The sequence below is a fragment of the Saccostrea echinata genome, unplaced genomic scaffold (genome assembly GCF_033153115.1).
Source record: "Saccostrea echinata isolate AGI-Se365-2 ecotype Australia unplaced genomic scaffold, CSIRO_AGI_Sech_v1 ptg000083l, whole genome shotgun sequence".
NCBI lineage: Eukaryota > Metazoa > Mollusca > Bivalvia > Ostreida > Ostreidae > Saccostrea > Saccostrea echinata.
In genome coordinates, this window is record NW_026889832.1 from 1,394,220 (window position 1) to 1,417,024 (window position 22,805).

Below are 22,805 nucleotides of genomic sequence, written 5' to 3' on the forward strand. Positions count from 1 at the left end.
GGGAACACTAGTTATACCGTATGCCATGTTTTACCACTCTTTTTACCACAATCACACAAGTAAACAATACCACGTGTTATGAGCAATTAAGTGGATCTCCCAGAATTTCAGTAACACAGATTTTTCATGCCAGTGCAATGTATACATGTATATGCAACGACAATTCATAAGCTTTTATGTGCAATTCTTGAGAAAATTTCCAAATATTTACCCATTAGTGATACGAGTTTCGAACGGCGCTCTCTTGCAAGCGGGAAATGCTGTCTTTTGCTCATTGGCTACGCGGGTAGCGGGAACCGGAACGACAACAACTATATAGAGGTCCTTGATTTTGCGCCAAGACCAAGAGTTGCACTCGGAGCTCCTCGGGTGGCTCGTACCTCACAGTGGCTCGCACACAGCGTAGCGGAGTTAGTCTCGTTCAACCAGACGCTCGGCTGTCTCCGTAAATCTCCGACCAGTAGGTCGGAGATTTACGGAGATAGCCGAGCGTCTGGTTGGCTCAGCTGTCTCCGTAAATCTCCGACCAGTAGGTCGGAGATTTACGGAGACACTCGAGCGTCTGGTTGAACGAGACTATAGCGGAGTCAGCCGAGGATATTGCCGATTGATAAAGTTAAAGCACGACCGTCGTGCCGATAGACACTTCCAAAGTTGAAGACTTGGATGGGTTTTGCCCCTCATATATGAACTTGTAAATATTTTATAAAAGTTTCTCTATTTGTAATTAAGTAAATAAATAAAGTATATATAGATTCATGCAACATTTGTCAGGTACGTACGTATAAATTGAAGTGTTAAGTCCCTGGTAAAGGCCCGTTTGTGTAAAAAAATCAAAGTACTGAAGGTACTGATGGGAGCTGATTTTAAGGACGATTTCAAATAAAATTTTATGTTTTTAACCTTGTTTACAGCTTTTCAAATTATTTACAACATTATTGCTTCTTAATTTGGTATGTGAGTATCAAAAGACTAAAAAAAATGTCACGATATTATAACTTTTGAATGATATGCAAAAACGTGTAAGACTTCTTCATTGCTCAATTTTTTTCAGTAATTTAAGTAATTTCAGTAATTTTCCTTACCAAAAATTTGTTTAAAAGTGCCAGAGTGACTTTTTTCGTCAGAATGTGATTCAAGTTGTTGATTCCGCTCCTATAAATATATATAATCTTTGAATAAATGATTTTTAAATGTACGTTTAAATTTGTATATAGAGAAATGGTGTATGTTTTGCTATTTTGCATAGGCGCCATATTGTTTTCAATATGGCAGATTTTTGTTCAATGCATTATAAAAGAAAAATAAAGCATAAATTAAAAAATATCAATTCGGAATAATTTCTTCCTCATTTGATTTTATCTTTTATTGTGTCTTGTATCGGAATGCAATCTTTCGTTTACAAAATGACGAAAAGTTGAAAGTTCATTTCAAGTTTGAAAATGTAAAGGGAAGCTTCATTACAACGATATTCATGTAGAAAAAAATGTGATGAAAGAGCTTACAAGGTCTTTATAAATCAAATTTATAAATATTTGTCATTTTCCGATTTCATCCTCATCTTGCGTGAAGTTGTCAAACTTGCAATTTCAGTTTCTAAGATACATGTAATTAGATGTTGGTTTCTTTTAAACTCAGTAAAAATCCCGTTTTAGACAGAATTCAGAAAAACTGAACAACACTCCCAGTGGGGAAAGATTTTTTGTTATTACCTGAGAAAATATTGAACTTCATTATTGTCATACTTTGAGGGATACAATCAAATAATTACTGATGTTTCATTATAAAAAGATTAATAATTTTTTTTTTTTTGAGAAAAATATCACAAAAATAATGAATATTCATTGGCAACGGTCACGTTGTCATTAATTCATGAATAAGGTGTACAACATTTAACCATGTGATGTACTCTGACCAAAGTTAAATCACGACAAATACCATCTATATTGGTGATGAGAAAATTAATACAGCAACATGTATACCAGAAATAAAGATTCTTCTCAAATTTATGCCCTCTTTCCAGATTGTATTGTTTGATAGATTTTTTGAGATCAATCACTGTCTGTTATGTTCACCTTTTTCATAGTGACTTGGATTCACAATATACATCTTCACTCTTGTAAAGGTGGAAAAGACTTACCAGATTTTCAAGTCTATTCCAATAGCTTATCTTTGATCTTACAATGTCGAAGTGTAGGGGAAATCTACCAAATTCAGATAGTACAGCAAAACTAGTTGTATATTTATGTACACCAAGTATTAATTTGCAAACTTTCAGTTTATCATAGAATGATTTGGATGACATCCTGTTTATTGTACCGCCAGGGAGGCTATTTTTTTTTTTTAGTAAATGGATTAAAATAAACCCAAATTTCATATGCATACAATAATTAAAATAGGGTTAATTGAATGAACAAAAAAGTGAACAGTGGTTTTAATGTCTAAATTTATTGAAACTATGAATTTTTTCTTCCTTTTTTTGATTAATTATTTATTTTTTTTTATAAAGTTAATATACTTTGAGCAAAAGATAAGAGCATGAGAAATGATACACTTAGGTATTTGCATTTAGATACATTATATGACATAACAGTGTATTTACATATAAATAAATTTCGTTTGTTTATAAATTAAACCTTATTCCGTGGCATAATTCATTTTTAAATGTACCGGGTATCATTTTTATATTTTATTTTTACTTTTCGCTGGAATCTCACTAAGATGGCAGGGAGATGAAATATTTCATTACAGGTATATTAAACCTCAAAGCAACATATTTGGTCTTCGTTCGCAAATGTACACGAATCACACGGTTTTGTTTTAGAGGAAAATGGGCTATTTCAACACCCCACTCCGCTCCAAAAATACTTAATGTGCCCCAAATTAGCAAATTTCTAGATCCACTCCGAATTCCGTTCTATCAACAGTGAAATAATTGTTGAGACGATTTCATGCACAGCATTAATATTCCTGCAAAAATAAAAATATTAAACAAGCCATCTCAATTACACATCTAATCAAAGTACTGAAGGTACTGATGGGAGTTGATTTTAAGGACGATTTATGTTTTTAACCTTGTTTACAGCTTTTCAAATTATGTACAACATTATTGCTTCTTAATTTGGTATGCGAGTATCAAAAGACTAAAAAAATGTCACGATTCTAAGGAGTCAAAAAAGTAAGGCTTGTTTTGATTTGACCACAACTTTTGAATGATATGCAAACACGTGTAAGACTTCTTCATTGCTCAAATTTTTTCAGTAATTTAAGGTATTTTCCTTACCAAAAATTTGTTTAAAAGTGCCAGAGCGACTTTTTTTTCGTCAGAATGTGATTCAAGTTGTTGATTCCGCTACTATACATGTATATATAAAATCTTAGAATAAATGATTTTTAAGTGTACGTTTGAATTTACATATAGAGAAATGGAGTATGTTTTGCTAATTTGCATAGGCGCCATATTGTTTTCAATATGGCAGATTTTTGTTCAATGCATTATAAAAGAAAAAAAAGCATAGATTAAAAAATATTAATTCGGAATAATTTCTTCCTCATTTGATTCTATCTTTTATTGTGTCCTGTATCGGAATGCAATCTTTCGTTTACAAAATGACGAAAAGTTGAAAGTTCATTTCGAGTTTGAAAATCTAAAGCGAAGCTTCATTACAATGATATTCATGTAGAAAAAATGTGATGAAAGAGCTTACAGGGTCTTTATCAAGCCAATTTATAAATATTTGTCATTTTCCGATTTCATTCTCATCCTGCGTGAAGTTGTCAAATTTGCAATTTCAGTTTCTAAGATACATGTAATCAGATGTTGTTTTCTTTTAAACTGAAAATCCTGTTTTAGACAGAATTCAGAAAAACCTAACAAACACTCCCAGTGTGGAAAATGCAAGGGTTTTTTTGGTTATTTTTTTTTTTACCTGAGAAAATATTGAACTTCATTATTGTCATACGATGAGGGATACGATCAAATAATTACTTATATTTCATTATAAAAAGATTGATAATTCATTATTATTATTATTATTATTTTTGTTGTTGAAAAAATCACAAAAATAATGAATATTCATTTGCGACGGTCACGTTGTCATTAATTCATGAATAAGGTGTACAACATTTAAACATGTGATGTACTCTGACCAAAGTTAAATCACGACAAATACCATCTATATTGGTGATGAGAAAATTAATGGAGCAACATGTATACCAGAAATAGAGATTCTTCTCAAATTTATGCCCTCTTTCCAGATTTGTATTGTTTGATAGATTTTTAGAGATCAATCACTGTCTGTTATGTTCACCTTTTTCATAGTGACTTGGATTTACAATATACATCTTCACTCTTGTAAAGGTGGAAAAGACTTACCAGATTTTCAAGTCTATACCAATAGCTTATCTTTGATCTTACAATGTCGAAGTGTAGGGGAAATCTACCAAATTCAGATAGTACAGCAAAACTATTTGCATATTTATGTACATCAAGTATTAATTTGCAAACTTTCAGTTTATCATAGAATGATTTGGATAACATCCTATCTATTGTACCGCCAGGGATGCTTTTTTTTTTGTAGTAAATGGATTAAAATAAACCCAAATTTCATATGCATACAATAATTAAAATAGGGTTAATTGAATGATCAAAAAAGTGAACAATGGTTTTAATGTCTAAATTTATTGAAACTATGAATTTTTTCTTCCTTTTTTTAAACTTAATTAATTACTTTATATTTTTGATAAAGTTAATATACTTTGAGCAAACGATAAGAGCATGAGAAATGATACACTTAGGTATATATTTGTTTAAGATACACTATATATGACATAACAGTGTATTTACATATAAATAAATTTCGTTTGTTTATAAATTAAACCTTATTGCGTGGCATAATTCATTTTTAAATGTATCATTTTTATTTTTTATTTTTACTTTTCGCTGGAATCTAACTAAGATTGCAGCGAGATGAAATATTTCATTACAGGTACATTAAACCACAAAGCAACATATTTGGTCTTTGTTCGCAAATATATACGAATCACACGGTTTTGTTTTAGAAGGAAATGGGCTATTTCAACACCCCACTCCACTCCAAACATACTCAATGTGCCCAAAATTAGCAAAATTCTGGATCCACTCCGAATTCCGTTCTATCAACAGTGAACTAATTGTTGAGACAATTATGCATGCACAGCATTAATATTCCTGCAAAAATAAAAATATTAAATAAGCCATCTCAATTACACATCTAATAAAAATTAATCCTGTGTATACTATCAATAATTATCATTCCAGGCACAAAAGTAAAAGGCTGCTAAATAAGTTAGTCAAGTAGGTCACGTCTGCTGCAGTTTGGAGATTTAGAACTTACACATGTTAGAGATACTGGAGGCACATAATGCCCGCTGTGATAATCAGTCTTGCTCGCTTATGTACATAAACATTATAGGGTTTACATCAGTTGTCTGTATCAATCTGATTTTGTGTTCTCTGTATAAACTGACATGCATGTAATCGTATGTCTGATTATTAATCCCGTTATTATGGGACTCATACTGTCGAAGCATGGTGTTTATGCATTGTTTTAATCACGAGGATACCTTCAGCCTTTCCCTACAAACTGATGAAAATGACGTATCTAAGCTATTTTAGGAGCGAGTTTCCTATCTTAAAATTAGAATATATGCACTATTTTCTTATTCGCAATATCTGTAAATCTATTTTCTTACATAAATATTTAGGCCTGCCGTTTACTGAGATTATACATTGCATTTTTAAATCTTCACACCCTGCTCAATTTGTAGGTTAAAACTCTAATTTCAACCTTTCTCCGATTTTCATAACATCCTGCATTTAATCGAGGACACCCCCTTGGTAGCTGTTTGTCATTTGTATGTATTGATGCGCCTCTGGCGCGCTGACTATGAGGAGTTGATAAAATCAACTCCCAAAAATCACGCACAATAGTAACTTATACTTTTTTTTTTTTTTTTTTTTTTTTTTTTTTTTTTTGTTAACAAACGCGTAGAACAGCTAGAGAACCACAAAGTCATGACACTTTCACACACCTTCACACGTAGGACACGACAATCGCATCTTTCCGAGAAATACTTGAAGTCCATTTAGTCAAGGATCGATTAACAATTGAAATGACATTTTTCATCAGGAGTTTTGTAGTCTATTGGTTATAGCGTGTTAGTCTCTTAGAAAAATTAAACTCTGGATTTTTAATGTTTGGGTTTGAACCCAACAAAGAGTTTTTGTTGTTGTTGTTGTTGTTTATTATTTTTTTATTTTAATATCATGTACGGTTAATTATTTTTTGATAAAATTAGGGACCTATATACTAACTACATACTTAGTATATACACTGTAGGTCCCTGATAAAATAGCAATTTTGCAGAGAACATTTTCCTCAGAAAAATTTGTTTATCATAATCTCATAAATTTCAATAATGAGAACTTCACTTGAAATGCTTAATTCACAATGTAATTTTTTATATATATCTGAAGCTATAGGCATTCTGCACGCCTTATTCCTCCATCTCTTTTTTCCATTATAACTTAATTATCTCCCCTTCTCGTCGTGCTCCGTCGTAATTGTAGGAATTCTTTGAGTCTACTCTATTGATAACTTGCTACATGTATCTATGGAATATTCACATAAAGATTTGAAGGCTGGTTTGGTTTGAACATATTTTATTAATTGTCTATAAACTTTACAACTGGAATTGGGCAAAAGTTCTTAAAACTTAATACGCCCTCTCCCTACATATGAATTATACCAAACATATTTACATATATGGGTTTCAGCTTAAAATGAACTAGTATTAATTGTAACGGGGACCGTTACAGATGTTCCCCAAACGCTCCCCAACTTCGTTTCGGTGTCTTATTCCCTGTAAGCTTCATTAAATAAGGCAATTAAGTATATTGGATTTTTTATGCATTACACGCGCGCGCACGGGCATGCGTGTACAAAATGACCATGTCAACTTGTCTACACTTTTAATACATATTTATATTCAAATTTCATCAAAAGATTAAACAAAAAATTCGTTTATATTAAGTATATCTGTCATTTTACGCATTGCAAGCGCGCGCATGTGCATGCATGTCCATGATGACCGTGTCGTCTTGTCAACACTATTAATATATCTACATATTTTGAGTATTAAAGCATTTCATCAGTATAAAAGTTACAGCTATATCACGTTTATTGGTCATTTTAGCATTGCATGCGCGCGCATGTGCATGCAGGTGCATGTTGACAATGTCGTCTTGTCTACATTTATAATATGTCTATATTTTCTGAGTATCAAAGCATTACATCAAAAAATGTAAAAGTTATGGTTATATCAAGTATATTGGTAATTTTACGCATTGCACGCGTACGCACGTGCATGCATCTGTGCGCTTACCATGTCATCTTGTCTACACTATTAATATATCCTTAAATTCTGAGTATTAAAGTATTTCATCAAAAGATATGAAAGTTTTGGCTATATCAAGTATATTGGTCATTCTACTCATTGCACGCGCACGCACGTGCTTGCAAGTGCATGCATGTGTGCCGATCATGTCATCTTGTGTATACTTCTAATGTATATTTATATTCTGAGTTTCAAAGCAATTCATCAAAAAATGTACAAGTTAAGTCTATATCATTTGTATTGGATATTTCAATCATTGCGCATGCGCACACGTGCATGCATGTGCATTCTGACCATGTCATCTTGTCTACACTTTTAATATAACTTGATATCCTGAGTATCAAAGCATTTCATCAAAAGATCTGGAAGTTATAGCTATATCAAGTATATCTGTCATTTTACTCATTGCACGCGCGCGCACGTACATGCATGTGTGCGCTGATCAAGTCTTCTTGTGAACACATCTTATATTTATTTATATTCTGAGTTTCAATGCAATTCATCAAAAAATGTACAAGTTAAGTCTATATCAATTGTATTGGTTATTTCAATCATTGCGCATGCGCGCACGTGCATGCATGCGCATTCTGACCATGTCATCTTGTCTACACTACTAATATATCCTTATATTCTGAGTATCAAAGCATTTCATCAAAAAATATAAAAGTTACAGCTATATCAAATATATCTGTCATTTTACGCATTGCACGCGCACGCACGTGCATGCGCGTGCGCGCAAAATGACCTTGATTCCGCAAATCTACACAACATGCCTACTAACCCTAAAAATGTTTCACCTCAATTGGATGAGTAGTTTACGAGATCACTCATGGACAAAAAAGTACCCAGGAAGAAAAATAATAATAATAATAATAATAATAATAATAAGAAACAGAGTAAAAACAATATGTTCCCAAACTTCGTTTGGGGAACATAATAAAACACAGAAAAGCGTAATAATCAGAGAAACATTATACAATACACAAGCTGTATAGAATTTGCAAGAAGTAATTATTGCATCAACCAAAACGACCTTACTTTTCAATAAATGTTTGTACAATAGAAAATAAGTATTCATTTTCAACATCGTGAAGGTTATAGTTGTATAAGTTGTAATAAAAATTAATAAAATTAATAAAATTAAATATGTTATTGTGGGACTAGAACACACAACATCGACGTACATCTACAGCTAGTGTATATATATTTCGATAATGACTTAATTTTGATCGATGTATTGGATCCAGTGAAATGCATGAAACCTGCAGAGCACCTTCACAAATACTAGTATATTCTTCAATGACACTCTTTAAAATTCTTTATGCATAAATAATTTTTAAAAATTAGAAATAAAAAAAATAGTCCTAAAATTGAGCAAAATGAAAATCATGAAAAGATCTACACATTTCTGGAAATCCATATCAGCTATTCAATGCTATTTTTTGCACTGATTTGGAAAATCGTATTTTATTTTAAATATGAACGGTTATTTTGATTAATCGTGTAATTTTTATGGATTTTTGAAACGTAGCCTACATGTTGGCGCGAGAAGCATATATTAGTGCCACGTAATATATATTTTTTAAGTTGGTAATTCCAAAAATTCCAACTTTAAAGCTGGCCTTTCTAATTTTAAAGTTGGCTTTTCCAACTTTAAAATTGGCTTCTCTAACTTTGAAGTTGGTTTTTCCATCTTTAAAGTTGGCTTTTCCAAATTTAAAGTTAGTTTTTCCAACTTTAATTTGAGCTTTTTTAACCCTTTCTTTATTTTCTTCTTTATTTAATATTATCATCAACTTTATTAATGTTAACTTAATACACTGAAACAAATTTGTGAGCAATTAAAGTGTGTCAATTATTTCTGACCTTCACCTTCCATATGACCTTACATTATGATATAGCTTTCAACTGTAAAAGTCTTTATATTTCTTTTGGACTAACTTATCTAATTTTAAAGAGGATATACAACTTCATATAACGCTGTAAATGAAAGCATTTCGACCATGCACACCTACACGATTTATAAGAAGATGCATAAATCAATTTGTTGAGAAGGAGTTTTAATAAGTGAGTCCATATTAGGTTTTTGATTTATAGGATGAATCAACACTATTTTTCATGCTACAAAAGACAACTGTACAAAATGTATCAATTCTGTATATGGAAACACAATGAAAATTATTCTTTCATCATAATTATATAAATCAATTATTTTATAAACAGCAACTCGAGTCTAATTAAGGACTAATGACCCTCTGATCTAACTTTCACATTTTTTTTAAATTCCCAACATTTATTTTCATCAAGAGCTATAGCATCAGCTTTAAATGGAAAACTGTATGAGGTATGAAGCGCTGCTTATTTTTTCAGAATTGATTTTTATGTCGGATCACGATATGAAGAAATCTTAACACAGAGGATAGAAAGAGTAATGATTTATTATCACAACATAAAATTAAAAATATGAGGTGCATATGAAAATAATATTTAGTATCATACCTATTAAATTCATATTAGAAAACATAATAAAGCGCTGCTTCCTAAGTCAGAATATCACAATGTTGTATGTAGTTGTAAGAAAAGAATACATCTGTTAGCAAGAGTTATCTTTCTTATAAATATCTTTTTCATTGGAAAAAAAAATGTAATACTAATAAAAATTCTATAATTGGTACTTGAAACATTAATTAAACCATATTTAAAATGGTCCTTAAAAAGATAGAACTTATTCAATTTATAAGGCTTTTAATACTGAATTTAAATGATATTTGTTAAATATAATAAAACAATTTGAAAAGTATAGGCAAAGGAAATAGAAGGTAATGTTTCCATCATACACATGTACATGTATGTTATGTTTGATCGAATTGACTATTCCAAGGTCTCGGTAATGAAACTCTGAAAATGAAAACTATGAGTAGTATTCATATTTAATTTCATACTTGGAAAGTTATCTCTCTTATCTGAGGGTCGGTCTCCCATAACTACAAAGTATACGAATAAAACACATGAAGCCCGAAAAAGTTGTTAAAGCCAACTTTAAAGTTGGAATTTCCAACTTCAAAAGTGTAATTTCCAACTTAAAACAAGATGTGTTTGTGAAACACTGATGCCCCCATATGGCAACTTATAGCGAAGGTTAAACTTTCTCAAATGCAAATCAAATATAATATTGGTACCCAAAGTAAAGTCTTCTCACAAGAAATACACTTGTAAAATATGAAAGCCCTAGCACCACCTGTTCAAAAGTTATGGCCAAGGTTAAAGTTTTTAAAAGTAGGTCAAACTCCAAGGTCAACGTCAAAGGGTCAAAATTGTTGGTATCTAAAGGAAGATCTTGTCACAAGGATTAAATATGTGAAGTATGAAAGCCCTAGTCTTTACCGTTCAAAAGTTATGGCCAAGGTTAAAGTTTTTTTTTAAAGAAGGTCAAACTCCTAGATCATGGTCAAAGGGTCAAAGTTGTTGGTATCCAATGGAAGGTCGTGTCACAAGGAAGGCCAAAGTTAAAATTGGGTAAAATTTTGCAAAACTGGATCAGACTCCAAGGTCAAAAGGTCAAATTTGATGGTACCCAAAGAAAGGTCTTGTCACAAGGAATACACATGTGAAGTATGAAAGCCATAGCCTCAACCAATCAAAAGTTATAGGCAAGGTTAAAGTTTTTGCGGACAAACAGACAAAAAGATTAACAGACAGACAGACGGACGGACAGGGCAAAAATAATATACTCCCGAATCTTCGACTAAAAAATATTACGTGGCACTAATAGGATTCCGTATTACAGCGCGAAACAGAAACGGCACGACTGAAATCGGATTTATGAGAAACGCGAGGGGTTCCGAGTGAAAAAATGTGAACGTTATAATTTTGGTGAAAGATCATAGCCGCAACTATATTAAAATGTTGCTTCAGACAAATAATTGGTGACTTCTAAGCATTTAATTTTCTTTGACCAATATGTGTGACTTTGGAAACTTTATACTATAATATTTTCAAGATAATGTTTTAGTCACGTGATATATTGTGCGTTCAGTATCATGGTTACAGGAAACCTAATTGGGCTTGCTTTCGGTAAAAAATTATTTTATTAAATTTAAAAAAAAATCAAAATCAGATAGAATGTTTAAATTATTTTAATGACGATGTCCTTTAAACCGGGTTTAAGGATAGAATGTTCCGTGTATTAGTATGTAGCAAAACAAACACAGGCGGCGCGGCGCGTTGTGCTTTTTGTAGGATCAATCCAGAGAGTTCCGAATGTCAACAAGGAGGAAGCTGTAGAGAAAAAGTTGCGAAAAACTATTGAGTCTATTGAATTCTTCCATTATATGGATTCGTTTTGTGGCTGAAAGGTATCTACAATCACAAAAGGTTTGTTATGATAAATCTGACAGTTATTTTCAAGGCAACTTCATTTATTTTCTCCAAAATCGTTTCGAAGATGTTCTACATTTTTTCAGGCAGAGATATTGCCGGCCGGGTGGCTATGTGGAAGGCATTCTTACAGTGGCTCGAGAGCCTGTCTCGAGACAGATTATTCTCAACCAGTAAAATAACACTTTTAAAGTAAATAACACACCGGAAGCAAGCCCATCCAAGGAAAAGAAAAATAATTGTCAAATTTATCTTATTTTTACAGGTTGGGACCAATCGCCCAAATGGGATATAACAGCCCGTTGGAGATATAATATCCCAAATGGGATATAAATTTACAGTGCAAAAAATGAAAATTTTTATTTTGGCTATGAATATCATAAATCTGCATCAGCATACTTATAAAGGAAAAACGTTTTTCTGTATGCCCACTGTTTAGGAGATTGATCCCTCGGAAGTTCCTAAACTTCTTGGGAATCAATCTAACAAACGGTAGAGTTGCAGAAAAACTTGTATTCCAAAAGTTATTCGTTTTTAAGAATTCTGATGCGGATTTATGACATTATAGTCAAAAGGAAAATTTTCATTTTTTGCACTGTGAATTTATATCCCATTTGGGATATTATATCCCAAACGGGCTATTATATCCCATTTGGGCGATTGGTCCCAACCTGTTTTATCCCTATTCCACTGACCTTGACCTAAACTGTTCCAGTTCAATACGTAGCACCTTATAGCTACGTAGGTAGTTAAACCTGCTCCAGGTAGCTATTTTTACCTACTTTATGCTTTACTTGCATTTGGCCAAACACAGAAATGACGCAATATGATGAGTACCAAATTTCTTAATGAGGTCGAGTCTAATTATTTCTATCATTACCCTAGATATTTTGATAAATTTTCTTGAATGGATTTTTACTATTACATTTATTATTTTAATATAAAAGAATCAAATGTTTACCATCCAGATTTCTTAGGGGGCCATCTCAAAAGTTGTCAAATTTTACTATTTGACCCTATGGGAATTTGTTGGAAAAGTACCAAATTATCAGATTTTCCCTATATTTTTTGTATTTTTGCCTAGTGATTTCCTTTTCAGTCAAATACATGAAAGTTATTGTAAAAAAGTTACCAAATTGTGAAATTTCAAAAATGTTGACCATCTGGTTTGGTCTAGGTATTATTACAATGTTTTTTTCCCAGTGCCCAATACCTCTAAATTCGTCATATTGCGGTATATATTTTGTATATATCGGCACAGATGAATTATTTTTGGTAAAAAGAATAACAATGTTTAGATTGCTGGTTTGTTTCTTTTGATGTTCTGTCAACAGTTTTCGACTAATAAAATGTCCATGAACGTCTTGAATACTCAAGCGAGTTATGCGTCATTCTTCAGCGTCATCCGTTGCTTACAGAATGGGAAAACAGTGACGTCGTGAAAGCCATTTCAGCGTTTATTCCTAATCATTATCTTAAAAGCACATTTTAAGACACATAAACGTTACAGATAATGTAATATAATGTTAATTTTGCATCAAAATTACAATACTTAGGATAGGTGTTACATGTATGTTGCCCCTACAACTGAATGAAACTAAAAAGCTGTGCAAAGTCATGCACACTCAAATTAGACTCGGCCTCGTTAATACAGTCACACTGATGAATGCTACAAAAATTTTGGCCAAAAAATGATTACTTTCTAACTTATCAATTTGCACCAAAAACTACATCCAGCTTCATTTTTTAATCATTAGGATCAAAAGTAAGTCCAAAATGTCTTACAGGCCTGTATCAATCTTCAAGCAATTCTAGATAACATGTTTTTGGGGAGATTTTTTAAGCATTTCCTCTCCATTCTACATCCTCAAAAAGTTTTCAAATTAACACCCTGAATTTTTCTGTGCAAGTGCGCAAGATGATGAACAACAAGTGTGACCTGTTTTAAAGATGCACCATAATTATTATTTAATTTTGTTTTCAAAGACAGGTAATAGTAGGTAAAAGTAGCTACTTCAGGTAGGTTTAAATACCTAGGTAGCTATTAATAGCTACATAGGTAGAGATAGTCTTTGGACTGGACCTGCATGCTAAAACAGGTCTGGAACGATCACTAGATTTAGCTAGGCCTGTAAAGCTTGAATAACCTACATAGCTTTATTTACTTGTCTGAAGTAGCTTTATTTAGCCACAAAATCATACTTTTTTTCTTAAATTAACATTTTTAGAGGATGTGCAGAAAATTGCACGTTGATCACGGGGCTTGTCACGATTTGTCTTCTTTCTATTTGACCACCCCAACACTATAATATACACAAGGGTTGTGTATTTTATTGAGTAGGGGTGGTCAAATAGATGATAAATTAATCAAGATAATCCCTTGTGCTTTGATGCAGCGATAATTTTTAACTTTGCCCTGATCTGAAAACAATTCATGAAAAAATACACTCTTAAACACTGTTGAAGATGCGTCTCTTTCAGAACAATTGCAATCAAAGTTCTTAAAGTTTTGGGCTAAATACAACAGTAATTTTTTGACCAAACAGTTACATATTGAATGATATAACAAAGAAGACCAGTTCTGTTTAACATGATAATTGATTGGTAATAATTCAGCACAATGTAAAGAAATCATATCCATGCTTCACAACAAGGTGGTGTACAGTTAAACAATGGATTCTGAAATACATCTTTTGCTTAAACATGCATCCCCCCCCCCCCCCCCTGAACTAAAAGTATGGTATCCGTTAATTAACCATATATTTTACTCTGATTCCTAATATTTTATTAACCTTTCAGGTTTCGTTAATCCAACACGACCCCAACATGGACATCGGAAAACAAATTTTTAGAGCTGACATTCCAAGGCCAAAAAGGCAAAAACCATTGAAAAGTAAATGAGGTACATGTATCATTATATACCAGGAATTAATCTAGGTTTTGGGGGAAACTACCCTTTCTGGAGAAATGGGGAAAATCAGCCAGGGGTCTGGGGGCCACTCCAGACGCCCAGCGGGTGCAGGGCGAGCCTAATTGGGGCCCAATTGAATTTCAGCATTTTAGTGACCATTTAGAGTGCATACAATAGCCAAGTAAAACCATATTTCACATCCTCTGAACATTTTTACTTTAAATTTCCACTTTTTATGAAGGAAAAAAAATTATTTGAGCTCTTTGTCATTGTAAGGGGAATTTTTTACTCATCAAAAGGGGAAAATGGGATATTCAGGGGAAATTTTCTCTTGAGGAAAAATACCGAATATCGATTAATCCCTGTATACTGTCTTTCTAGTGCTTCTTATGACAAAATTTCCATTTTGCAATACAGAGGAATATAATTAGCAGGTTTAGGTGTTATATTTCTAACTATATATTCATTAACTTTTTTGGAGAAATGACTATTAAGAAAATTAACATATTCATTAGACAATTGGGGGAAAAGGGTACCTCTTTTGAATTGGGAATGGGGCCTTTAAATGGCTCAAATTATAGGCAATTAAGAGCCATAATTTTAGGTTTATTGACCCTCTGATAAGGGAGATAACTCTTAATTCACTTGAATAACTGAATATTATTCCTTTTATAAAACTGTCACTTGAAGTGTCCATTTCTGTCAAATCTTGCCCACAAAAGTAAATAATGCTAAAATATTTTATAATAATATTTAACAAGAAGTCTGTGAGCCAATGCTCACTAATAATACCCCCGCTCTGATGTGAATACACAAGTTCAGTTATGGACAAACACAGTGATAATCAGGAAATTGACATCGGATTTGTAAAAACTGAATCCCAACATATGGCATGCCTAAACAAAGAAAAAATTTCAAGCATCTGCGATGAGTAGTTGCTGAGAAAACTACGACCAAAATTTATTATGTATGGTACGGACAGATGCACGGATAAACAGGAAGTTGACATCGGATTTGTTCCAAAAATGAATCCTATTATATGGCATGCCTAAACAAAGATTGTGCTAAAATTTCAAGCATCTGCAATGAGTAGTTGCTGAGAAAACTGCGACCAAAGTTTGTTATGTGTGGTACGGACAGATGCACGGATAAACAGGAAGTTGACATCGGATTAGTACAAAAATTAATCCCACCATATGGCATGCCTAAACAAAGAGTGTGTTAAAATTTCAAGCACCTGTGATGAGTAGTTGCTGAGAAAACTGCGACCAAAGTTTGTTATGTGTGATACGGACAGACGCACGGATAAACAGGAAGTTGACATCGGATTCGTACAAAATTGAATCCCACCATATGGCATGCCTAAACAAAGATTGTGCTAAAATTTCAAGCATCTGCAATGAGTAGTTGCTGAGAAAACTACGACCAAATTTTGTTACGGACAGACAGACAGACAGACGGACAGACAGACACACAAGGGTAAAACAGTATACCCCCCTCTCCTTCGGAGCGGGGGTATAATTATAAATTTGTTTTCTTTTTGAAAATTGTAAGAATTAAAGCAAAATTTTACTTGAGCAAACAGAGGGATGACCATCAAACTTAAGGATCCTAATTACTATTTCAGGAGCTGATTTTTGTGCAGAAGATGCTTTCCATACTGGAGTTTTTCAGTGGGCTGGAAGGGGCTAGAAGAAAATTGTGGAATGAAATTGTTCCAAACTTCCATAATTATTGAGATGTCGTATAAAAAAATTTCTTGTTCTTGGGTATTTTTTTATGTATATATACGGCACAATGGCAGTTAAAACTATTTATGTTTGTCAACTTTTTGTAATTTCTTTATGTCATTAATTTTCAAATTTTAAGCTTGATTTCTATAATGCCTCATTCATAATTGTTCATTTGCAGGTATCTGATTCCTTGAAGCAAAACTGTGCTTAAAATTCTTTGATCACAGAAAAAAAGATAAGCAGCATGGATCAGTTTCTAACAGGTATAAGATTAAAATATTGACACCCCCTCCCCCATGTCTTCTCTCCATTCTCTCAAGGGGCCAGTTATTCAAAGGATGGATAACTTTAACACCAAGTTAAATGCAGGGATATCAAAGTGTTAATGTGAACCTCCTTTGAACAACTAATCCTGGAGATCTGTCAGTTGGAGATACATATTGTTTATAGGTCAGCCGAGTGAGTTGACCTATTGTTATTTGTTTTCATCTGTCGATCATCATACATATATTTGAACCCTTTTTGTATGCACAAATTGCAGCTTTCCCCAAACCTCTGTGTATTTTGAGGTGGATATGTTTACTGTCAATATTTCCTATTAAAAGTTACTTATTAAGCTGTATATTTTTCTGCATCATTGTTGATGAACCAATTAATGTATGTGGGTCACTCTTACCCACAAATTGACATCCCCTCAAACCATAATTTTGTCAACATATCAGTTCATTTAATTTTCTGTAGACCTGTACATGTATATATATACAAGTTAACCACAAAATTAGTCAAAATTACATCCATATGAATCGGTTAAATTTTGATAGCTCACAGAAATTTACTCCAAGGAATTAAATGATTCCACAGTACCTAAGTTTTATATAGGAAGACTATGATAAGTTGTATTTATATGCCAGCATTCTCAGGGCATATTAAACTACAGTCAATTCTCGAATTATTGCTATATGTGATTCAGCGCCATTCCCGTATTACTTCAAACAATGCAAAATCTGCTTTTAAAATAGTGAATCAAAAAAGTATTAATTCTGAAAGTTTTAGCAACAATGTAGGGGTTAAAATTTTCCTGGAAAATCCACTAGCCCAGGGGATACTGATCAGTAAAACATTACTAGCCCAAATCTCAAACTAACTACAGTACCGACCAGACACAACCTAACAGAAAGCGAACCCAAAGCGCACCCCGGGTTCGCTGCCTGGGTTCGCTTCGGGTTCACTTGGGGTTCGCTATAGCGGACCCCGGGCGAACCTGGAGCGCACCCCGAGCAAACCCGCAGCGGACCCAGAGCGAATGCCGAAAGCGAACCCCAAATTCAGTAGTGAACCCAGCAAGCGAACACGCGTTTGGTGTTGCGTAACTGAGCTGTCAATCAGGATTAGCGATAAGACGTGTTAACCAATCAGCGCTTCGAGTGATCAGCATGCCAGGTTGTCATTCGATCTAAATAAAACATTCTACAAGCAAAGCGTGTACAGTGAAATTATTATTAACACGATTAAAAAAAATATTTACATTTATATTTTAATTATCCAGGTAGCATGTTATATTTACACATTTATTTTCTTTATTTTTTATTTTTAAAATCCATTTATTTATATTGCGTAAATTTATCAGACAAAAAGTTCTTTAATGTATAAAAGAAAATAATGGTTATCACAATTGTTATAAAAAGAAAAAAAAGTATTTTGACAAATTATAGCATTTCATTTTCTCAAGATACTGTATAAGAGTATGTATATGTACGTGCTTTCATTCAATTATTTTATTTTTAGGTCACCTGAGTCTCTCAGGTGACCTATTGCTATCCGTTTTTGTCCGTCGTCGTGCGATGTGCGTTAACATTTGAACATTTTTAGCTTCTTCTCTGAAACCGCTCAACCAATTTCAACTAAATTTGGCATATAGCATCTATGGGTAAAGGGGAACAAAAATTGTGAATTTCATGGTCCCTGCCCCCCTGGGGCCTGAGGGGTGGGGCTAAAACCACCAAAATTAATGCTATCTTTAAAAATCTTCTTCTTTACTCCTGGACATCAAGCAGTCAAATTGTTGGCATCATTGTGATAAGCATTTAGTCCTCTACCAAAATTGTGAAATTCATGGCCCCAGGGTCAGGGGTTCTGGTGCTAGGGCGGGGCTATATAGATCATATAGTGAAAGTGCATTATTTCTTTGAAAATCTTCTTCTCTGCTCCTGGGTATTAAATAAACTAACTAAGTATATAGTTATGATGAGTAAGAGTGACTCTTCCAAAATTGTGAAATTCATGGCCCCAGGGGCAGGGGTTCTGGTGTTAGGGCGGGGCTCTATTGATTATATAGTGAAAATGCATTAGTTCTTTGGAAATCTTCTTCTCTGCTCCTGGGTATTAAATAAACTAACTAAGTATATAGTAATGATGAGTAAGAGTACCTCTACCAAAATTGTGAAATTCATGGCCCCAGGGGCAGGGGTTCTGGTGTTAGGGTGGGGCTCTATTGATTATATAGTGAAAATGCATTAATTCATTTAAAATCTTCTTCCCTGCTCCTGGGTATTAAATAAACTAACTAAGTATATAGTTATAATGAGTAAGAGTGCCTCTTTCAAAATTGTGAAATTCATGGCCCCAGGGGCAGGGGTTCTGGTGTTAGGGCGGGGCTCTATTGATTATATAGTGAAAATGCATTAATCCTTTGAAAATCTTCTTCTCTGCTCCTGGGTATTAAATTCAGTAACTAAGTACATAGTTATGATGAGCAAGAGTGCCTCTTTCAAAATTGTGAATTTCATGGCCCCTGGGTCAGGGGTTCTGGTGTTAGGGTGGGGCTCTATTGATTATATAGTGAAAATGCATTAATCCTTTGAAAATCTTCTTCTCTACTCCTGGGTATTATTGAAACACATTAAATACATAGTTATGATAATCAAGGATGCCTCTTTCAAAATTGTGAAATTCGTGGCCCCTGGATCAGGGGTTCTCGTGTTAGGGTGGGGCTCTATTGATTATAAAGTGAAAATGTTTTAATTCTTTAAAAATCTTTTTCTCTGCACCTGGGTATTATTTAAACAAACTAAGTACATTGTTATGATAAGCAAGGATGCCTCTTCCAAAATTGTGAAATTCATGGCCCCGGGGACAGGAGTTCTGGTGCTAGGGCGGGGCTATATAGATCCTATAGTGAAGGTGAATTATTTCTTTGAAAATCTTCTTCTCTGCCCCTGGGTATTGCTTAAACAGGCTTAAGTACATTGTTATGATACACAAGGATGCCTCTTCCAAAATTGTGAATTTTATGACCCCAGGTTTAAGGGTTCTGGTGAGGGGGGGGGGGGGGGGGGGTTCTATTGATTATAAAGTGAAAAAGCAAATTTTCTTTGAAAATATTCTTTTCTTCTTCTGGTTAAAAAAGCAAAGAAGCTAAGTGTATAGTTATGATGAGCAAGTGTGCTTCTTCCAGAGTAGTGAATTTCATGACCTTTGGGTCAGATGTGCTGGTGTGAGGGTGGGGCTCTTGATAATTTAGTGAAAATGCATTAATTCTATTAAATAATTCTGTTTGCTCCTTAGTGTTAAGCAGATAAACAAAGTGATGATGAGCAAACATATGGTCCCAGGGTCAGAAGCTCTGGTGTTTTGGGGGTGGGGGGGGGGGGCTCTATTGATAATATAGCGAATCTGTAGTAAAAATGCATTATTTATTTAAAAATCTTCTCTGCACCTGGGCATATCTGAGGCAAACAGAGTAAAAGTTTTTATAAGGAAGGGAATTTTTACCAGATTTTTGAACATCTGGACCATTTGGTCAAGTGTTCTGGTCCTGGCCAGGGCTCTATTAGTTTGTATTCTACTGAGAGGAGTTATTCCCCTTTGCCATTTACTTTTGATAATTTATCACTGTAAATAATGTACTTGAAAGGTAAATAGAGAATTATGCAAAAACTTTTATTGTATAATACGAAAAGTACTTTCATAGTTTTAATGATCAGATAGATTTGTAAGTAGTAGATAAATAAAAATGAGACAAAAATAACTTGTCTTATTAAATATTCATCAAAGACCAAGAGATGCCAATGTAAGAGATTTCAACAAAGGATTAAAATAGTACAGAAGCATTGATAATTTGTTAATATACTGTATAATGATAGTGATAAATGGGGAACAGATTAGAACCTAATTTATGAACTGTTAATGAATATTAAGACCAATTATTTTGTTGATCATGATCACCCTATTTTTCTTGCTTTTGGGCAACAAAGCTTCACCTTTCAGTTCATTTTATACTCTATGCATCCTTGAAATTGTTTTATCATACTCAGGTGACCGTTAAGGCCCTTGGGCCTCTTGTTATAATTCTAATTTACATTTTTGTTAAAATCCAGATCAACATCAAAATTATTAATCTTCTAAATTGAAAAAAAAGTAAAAAAATAAATAAATAAATAAATAAAGACCAGCATAAATGTACATGTACAGTATGTCCAATCGTAAACTACTATGGTATTATTTTGATTTATGTTTTTACAAAAAAATAATGTAAAGCTTGATTTACCTTGTTGTTTTTATTATTATTATTATTATTATTTGAAATAAAAAGAAAAAAAAGAAAGCGCGATTTACATGTACATTATTGAACAAACTAATTATCGGTACTAAATAAGCAATACAATAAGTCGTGCAGTATTGTATTCTTTTAAAATAGCATAACTTTAAATGATAAAGTGTATTTAAGATGTTTAACGATTTTTTTCTCTGATAATGGGTCCCGTTAACTGCTTATTGTGGTCATGATATTTTTTATATCAATACATCAGAAATGTACATTTTTACAAAAAAAATTAATAATTCCAAATACTTACATAAATAATTAGTCGACAAATGTACACGACATGATTGTCGAGGTTACTTTTTATCCCTGATACTTATTATTATTTTAATTTCTGCAGATGAATAAATTTTAAAAAAAATGCTGATTTTTGAAATTCATATATGGAAAGATGGATATAAGTATTCATTCATTATTTAGGCCACTTTTAAAAAAATTTTTACCCCCGTACTGCATAATATAAAATCCATTTGAATCAAAACTCACATTCAACCTATATCATGTGATAGAACATGCCGCATTCGATCATAAATTACATTTTTACGTATCAAAAAGATAAAAAAAATTCTAAGTCAGAGAATTATATTAATAATTATTTGTAATCTGAAATACCTATTAAATCTTATTTACATGTAGTTTCAAAAATATTTTTTTCTATATTTTTTTTCAGTTTTCCAAAGTCGATTAATTGCAGCAGTAAATATTTTTAATCTAAAATATCTATTAATAAGTTTTTTGTTTTTTTTTTTTTAAATATCCACTCCTAAATATTTTTAACTATTTTGCGTAAAACCTGATCGTTCGTGTATGTTGTCAACAATAACATTGCAGCCACTGCACATGCATCGATCGCCACAAAAACAACAATGATCAATTTCACTGCTGTATTTGGAATAAACAAGGGGCAGAGCTTACTGGCGGCAAGATTAAAATGGGGTCCGCTTCGCGCATGAGTGCGTAAAGCAAACCCAGAAAGCGAACACCGGATTCGCTCTAGCGGACCCAGAGCTGACCCTGAGCGAACCCGAAGCGAACCCAGAGCGCACCCAAAATTTCTGAAAGCGGACCCGTAGCGGACCCCGAGCGAACCCAGAAAGCGAACCCGGGGTGCACTTTGGGTTCGCTCTGGTGTTAGGTTGTGTCTGGTCGGTACTGTAGCCCAAACATTTTTTTATGCAAAATGAAAACATAACAAGTTAAAGTTTCAAACGCTTTGATGACAGAAATAACTCGGTCAAAAGAAACCAGTCTACATAGATAAGCGAAAGTAAACTGATGAGAATTTTTTTTTCCATTCTGCTAGTCCAAAGGACTATTGCTACATTTAAATTTATTTAGCTAGCCTGAGTCTTAAAATGACTAGCCCCAGGCATCGGGCTACCATATATTTCAACCCCTGCAATGATGCTATAAACTATGTACATGTGTAATTACAGGAATTACATACATGTACTATCAGCATTAGATCTTGAAAATTCACACTGCTTTTTTAAATAAAAAATTATCAGACATTCAGATTTACATGCATGTACATGTGTTCATTTTATAATGATACAGAGGTTAGTAGGAGTGAAACGGTTCACCGCGGTATCGATTCACCGCAGTATTTTTTCTCGGTTTGATACACGGTGCAAAATCTCTAATTTTCGGTTCAGTTCATTTTTTGGTCGGGATCGTTATTCAGTCGGGTTTGGCATAAGGTAAAACACGTTACTCAGTATAAATAAGTATAGAAAACGTAAATTTT